Source organism: Orcinus orca, chromosome 12 (assembly GCF_937001465.1).
Source record: "Orcinus orca chromosome 12, mOrcOrc1.1, whole genome shotgun sequence".
Lineage (NCBI taxonomy): Eukaryota > Metazoa > Chordata > Mammalia > Artiodactyla > Delphinidae > Orcinus > Orcinus orca.
In genome coordinates this window covers 22,714,177-22,721,474 of record NC_064570.1, presented here as the reverse complement: position 1 = coordinate 22,721,474, position 7,298 = coordinate 22,714,177, and positions in this window count along the sequence as shown.

Sequence of the window (7,298 nt, the reverse complement as noted above, 5' to 3'; positions counted from 1 at the left end):
TTTCTCTTTCTATTTTTTCATAGATGAGAATACATAAAGAATATAAATCTTTTTCAGTTAATTTTTATAATATCTTCTTCTGGCTTAGAATTTGTTTTTTAATTCTATTTTTAAATTTGTAACATATGTCTCTCAATTTCATTGTCATGAACAGATTTTCTAATGTTAAACCTTGCTTATCTGAAATAAAAGTTGATCATTATGCACTGTTATATACATATGGGTTATATTATTCAAGTTAATATTTTATTAAGTATTTTCATCTATATTTATGAGTGTCCTTGTCTGATTTAGGTACCAAGGTTATGTCAGTAACAGAATATAAGTTGGAGAGTATTTACTTTGTTTTATGTAAGACTGAAATTACTTGCTTCTTGAAAATTTGAAAGAATTTGCATTTAATCTCATCCAGGCTACAGAGTCTGTCTCTTTGAGAGTAATAGGAAATTTATATATTATACTTTTTTGAGTATATTTTGATGATTTACATTTTCTCAAAGCTGTCTCATTTCACCTAATTTTGTAATGTATTGACACAAAACTATTCACAATATTTCTATCATTTTTCTTTGATAGAAGTGTGCTTTAAGTTTTTTACAATTTTTCCAATATTTATCTTCTGCCTTGCATCTTTTTTTTTTTTTTTTTTTGTGGTACGTGGGCCTCTCACTGCTGTGGCCTCTCCCGTTGTGGATCACAGGCTCCGGATGCGCAGGCTCAGCGGCCATGGCTCATGGGCCTAGCCACTCCGCGGCATGTGGGATCTTCCTGGACCAGGGCACAAACCCATGTCCCTTGCATCGGCAGGTGGACTCTCAACCACTGCACCACCAGGGAAGCCCAGGCTTGTATCTTTTAAAGTGATTATTTATATGAGAATTTTCTCAATGTTAATTTTCATTCCAGAGAACCAAGTTTTTATGTTGTTGATTTTCTTTAATATATCATTTTTGCTTCACTAATTTCTGTTCTTATTTCCTTTCTTCCATATGATATGTGAGATCTCTTTCTTTACTTCTTACCTTATTTGGGGAATTCTAAGTTGGATACTAGCTCATTCACTTCTAATTGTTCTTCCTGCCTAATGAAGGTTATACTCTTATTTATAAATATCTCTATAACTGCAAAGCATATATTTTGGTGTGTAGTCTTTTTAATCTATCAATTAAAAGTATTTTTAATTTCTATTATAACTTGAGCCATAAATTATCTAGATGCATATTTTATTTTATGAAAATATAAAATGTACAAGCTGCTTTTCTCTTTTTCCTATTTATTATATTTAACAGTGTTGTGGTCAGTAAATACAGTATGTCTGCTACCAGTTCCTTAGAGTGTATTGTTACTTGCTTTGTGTCCTAGTATGTGATCAATTTTCTTAAATGTACTATGGTACCAAAAGTAATGTGTATTGCCGTGTGTGTGTGTGTGTGAGAGAGAGAGAGAGAGAGAGGGAAAGTTACACTATGCATATCAAATCTAACATACTGACACTTGGTCTACTTGATATTTGACTAAGAGAAATTATATCAAACCCCAATATGCAAATTTCTCAATTTATGCTCCTTCAGTCTCTATTGAAGACATTTTATTAAAGGCATGCTGATGAATATATCTGGATTTGTTTCATCCTATTTTTACATTTTCTCTCTCACACATTTCTCCCACTTATCCTCCCCATGCCCCATATTTCTTTCTTACTATTGGTTTCTTTCAGTTCTTTTTTTCTTTAGGACTGTCTTGTTAAGCTTTTATCCCTCTACTTGTTATAAGATCAATTTTTAATAACTGAGTGGTTACTTTATAAATTATCTTATTCATGTTTAAGATAAAAATGTATAGAGCGATACTGTAGCTCAACTTCCCTCCTCCTCAACCAAATACATTTGAACTATTTGAATCAGAATGTCAAATTTAGTGTGTTCTTCATTAAAATAACACCTGCACAATTCAAACATTATTCCTATAATATTACACAGTCATATTATTTATATATAACCACAAATTTACTGTTAGAAAATCAGTATTCCCTTTTGTATCTCAGACCCAGCGACTCTGATCATATTTCTTCATTCCAATGTACATTTTTAGAGCTGCCTTTAATGATGGTAAATTTTTTGTTTGCCCGAAAAATGATTGTATTATGCTCCCCTTAGTAAGTGATATTTTAGCTGAGATTACACTTCTTGGATGACAGTTCTTTTTCTTAGCATTTTGTATATCTTGTTCCATTGTCTTCTATACTTGCCATCGATAGTTCTATTGTCAGTTTCTGGTTCCTTTGTGGAAATATTTTTTTTCTTACTCTTTTTTATATTTTAAAATATTGTCTTTATCTTTAGTGTTTTCCACTTAAAGTTTGAAGTGCCTAGATGTGTATCTCTTGCTCACCATTCTTGTGATTATTTTTTTAAGGATTTCTTTAATGCAATTTTATTTATTTATTTAATTTATTTATTTTTGGCTCTGTTGGGTCTTTGTTGCTGCATGCGGACTTTCTCTAGTTGTGACGAACGGGGGCTACTCTTTGTTGTGGTGTGTGAGCTTCTCATTGTGGTGGCTTCTCTTGTTGCAGAGCACAGACTCTAGATGCATGGGCTTCAGTAGTTGTGGCATGTGGGCTCAGTATTTGTGGCTCCTGGGCCCTAGAGCACAGGCTCAGTGGTTGTGGCACATGGGCTTAGTTGCTCCACGGCACGAGGGATCTTCCTGGACCAAGGCTCAAACCCATGTCCCCTGCATTGGCAGGCAGATTCTTAACCACTGTGCCGCCAGGGAAGCCCCATTCTTGTGATTTTTAATGAGCCAAAAAGAAAAAAATCATTGCTCCTAGCTACAAGAAATTTATAATCTAGAAGTGGAGGAAGATTTTAAGAAAGTAATTATACTTCTATGTGTATATGATTAGTTTATATTATTTGACTTTTATTTTTTAGATGTAATTTAAATGTTTATGTTTAAATTTCACAGTAAATTTTAAATATTGTGATGAATTCTATGAAGACAAATAACTAGATTCTGGAGGTTAGAGTAATAGAAGAAACTATATTTAGACAGATGCATTAGGAAGAGCTTCTGGCATTTTTCCTTTGGAAACTTGAAACTGGTGATAAGATGTCTCAATACATCTCAGTAAAACTCCAGGATGTGGAGATGAGTATGTTCTGTCTGGCATTTAGTAAGACAATGAAGTATATGAAGAAGAGGTAACTGGTCATGAGTCTTAAGTAGGTGTGATCTCTGAATACCAGGTTGTTCCTAAAGGCCCTTATACGTCAGGAACACTCTGTATGACAACCTCATTATGAATAATGGATTAAAGGAAAATCAGACAGGAGGAAAGTAAGAAGGTTCTTTGAAGAGATAATGGAGCAGGGACTAGCAAACTGTCGGTAAGGATGAAGTATAATAGATGGATTTAAAATCTCTTTAAATGGTAAATTAATCAAAATGAAATAGATTGGCTGTAAAGTGAGAGAAATTAAGAGTCACAGATGATGCCCAGGCTCCTGGCATGAGTAGCTGTGATGATACTTACTAAGGGGGAAATGAAATGCTGAGAGCATGGAATGTTGGCTAGAGACTGTGTATGGTGGTGTGTGGTGGGGGGGTTGTAGGAAATGAGAAATCCATTTTGAAAATATTGAGGTTAAAGTATTTGTGAGTATCTAAATACTGATCTCTGGAAAGCAATTCACTTTACTAGTCTGAAGCTCAGGACAGGGATTGGGATGTAAATACAGATTTTGAATTCATCTGTATACAGTATAAATCTAATTGCAGCCATGGGAATGGATTAAAGCTCCTAAAAACTTTTGTAGAGTAAAAACAATCTCTATGAAAGAAGCAAGGATTCATGGGACTGCAGAACCAAAAGACATTTAAAAGGTCTGGCAAGAACTAAGTTAAGAGAGCATTATATCAGCAAAGAAAAGGGAAGAGGGCTTCCCTGGTGGCGCAGTGGTTGAGAGTCCACCTGCCGATGCAGGGAACACGGGTTCGTGCCCCGGTCTGGGAAGATCCCACATGCCGCAGAGTGGCTAGGCCCGTTAGCCATGGCTGCTGAGCCTGCGAAAAAAAAAAAACAAAGAAAGAAAAGGGAAGAAATATTTTTCAACAAGACAGGAATTATTCAAAGGGAGGATAGAAGACATATATATAAGACTGAGAGGTTCTTCTTGACCAGCTTCTCAGGGAAGGTTCTTTTGATCTGAGTAGAGATTACTTAGGTGGATAATAGAAAGAAATGTGTGGGTTTTCTAGATAAAGACAAAGGCTGTACATTATACAACAAATCATCAAATCTGTTCACCACTGTACAAAGATATATTTGTCAAAGTGAGGTCTCTGGACCAGCAGCATTAGCAGTGTCTGTAAACTTGTTAGAAGCACAAAATTTGGGGCCCCACTCTAGAGAAAATGATCATAAAGTCTAAGGTGGGGTCCATCAAGCTGTAGTTTAGCAAGCACTTCAGGTGATTCTGATGCCCACTGAAGTTTGAGAGCCACTAGTCTAATATAAAGCAATAGTATTTGCCCATTTCCTCAAACTACTGTGTTATTATATAATGCTAAACATCACATTTTTTTCTCATCCTCCATATCTAATAAATCATTGAAACCTAGTTTTCATTTTAAAGGTCACTAAATTAATCTTATTTTATATTTTATAATATTTATAGCATATATTATGTTAATATATAAATATCTAAATTAATATTAAACTATATAATATTATATATTATTTTATATATACAAATTTTAAAAGATTTTAAGTTGGTTATATGTTATACATCATAAGAAACAGCACAGCATCAAGGCCATTGAAACTTTTTATGTTCTCATCCCTAACGATATTCTCCTGTATTTGAGTAATAATTTTTCTAAATATTCTATTTATCATCCCTTTCTTCATTTTAAAATTATACACCTATATGTATAGCTTTATTACATATAGGTGTATAGAGATGAAAACATGAATGGAAAAATAAAATATACTGGTAGGTAGAACACTTAGTGTATAAGTAACACAGAAGAAGCATTCAGTAATCTATTATCTGTAAGGCAACTAAATCAACCAGTAAGACATAGATTCAAATTTAGTCCTTGCTACTTGATAACTAGCTAATTTGGAGAATATACTATTTGGAGAATATCCGTTTGAATCTCAGTGTCCTCATCTGTAAAACAATTATAGTATTACCTACTTTAAAGCTCTGTGTAGATAACAAAGTTAACACGAAGAGCACTTGGATAACTATCTACCATAAAGAACATAGATGGCATATGGGCTCAATAAATCATCTTGAGTGAGTGATGCATACAGGGAGATGGGACTATCTGGTCTTAGAATATTTGCTGTTGCCTCCTCTGCACATTGAAGAGTACTTGTTGTCTGAGTGCTTAAAAACCATTTGTTAAAAGAATGAATTTTCACCACTCTTTGCTTTCCTGCTTCTCCAGACAAAATACTTTGTCTCTCAAGCCCTCTTGTCTTCTCTTTTCCATTAATCTTTAATGACACATAACATTGTTTGGCACTGAATAAAATATATATTTTTTCTCACCAGAGAGGCTGAGCACCTTGTCAATGTTTTTTTGCTGTTGCTGAAATGCTTTTTTATCTTTTCCCCATTTTTATAGTAAAACTTTTGAAATTAATTATATTTTACAGAAATGTGCATAGATGCAAAGTAAGCAAATTGATGATTTCTCATAAAGTTTGAATTGTTTATCACCACCCAAATCAAGAAATCACGTATTTCCATCTCTCTGCAAGTAACATGTTCTCTCCTCTTCCCAGTAATAACTTCCTTTCTTCTCAAAAATAACCAACAGTAATTTTGCATGCTTTCAAATTCATATACTATATATTTTTTGTGTCTGATCTCTTTCATATGTTAATCTTTTTGAGATTAATTCTTTTTTTTTTTTTTTTTTTTTTTTTGCGGTACGTGGGCCTCTCACTGTTGTGGCCTCTCCCGTTGCGGAGCACAGGCTCCAGACACGCAGGCTCAGCGGCCATGGCTCATGGGCCCAGCCACTCTGTGGCATGTGGGATCCTCCCGGACCGGGGCACGATCCCGTGTCCCCTGCATCGGCAGGCAGACTCTCAACCACTGTGCCACCAGGGAAGCCCCGAGGTTAATTCTTGGAGTGGATTATAGAAAAGTAAATTCCCTCTATAAAATATTACAACACAATAACAATCCATAATTTATAAGTTTTGAAGCAGTGTTCAATTAATGTTGGCTCTAAATCTAAAGCTGCTAGGAACATTATTTAATATATATTTTGGGGACTACATTTAAGAAACACATTCTGTCAAGTATACGTTTAGGAGTGGAACTGTTGTGTCATAGAGTTGGCTTATGTTTGGATTTATTAGATATTGCCAAACAGTTTTCCAAAATGATTTTACAAATTTCTATTTGTCTATAGGTGCATTTATTTTGCCCTTATCATCAAATGGTAATTTGGTTGCCAGCTCTTTGCATGTATTATTCCTTTACCTCCTTTTGTTGGCATTGAGAAATTGACTGTCAATCTAATTGCTTCTTGGTAAGCAATTTTTTTCTATTTTTGTAAGTGCTATGTTTCTTTTGTTGTTGTACTACAATATGTCTGATAGTTTTGCAAGACTCTGACATTTGAATGCACATATCTTGCATTAGTTCTAATAAATTCCCAGCTATTCTCTCTTATCTACATTCTTTCAGTCCAGAAGTCCTATTATATAGAGAGTATTATCTTATTCGTTTTCCAATGTCTCTTACCCCCCTCTCTTTTTACATTTACTTTTCTTTGATGTTTGCAATTTTAGTAGTTTTACAGTTTTAACTTCTTATTTATTCATTCTCTCTCTTACTATGTCTATTTTTCTGTTTAAACCATTTACTGAAGTTTTAATGTCAGTGACTGCTCTGTTTTTGTCATTTCTTAAAGATTTTAAAGTTATTTTTACATCTTCCTGGCTATTTGATAGACTTTTTACCCAAAAATTTCAATACCATCTTATTTTTATTTTTATCATATTAAATATGTTTTACATAGTCTTTAATATACATGTGTATGACATTTTGGCGTGAATAATTTTGTTTCAAACTCTTGCTCACTCTGGTTAATGTTTTATATGCTGAGACTCTACGTTCCTCAGGGCTTTTTCTTTGGAAATACAGTGAGCTCTAGATTCCATCCTTCCAGAAATATTTTTATATTTGTTTCCATTAGGTATCCTGGGACATTTGCAAGAGAAACAGATTCTTAAGTTATTATCTCATTTAATGGGTTCCACTATC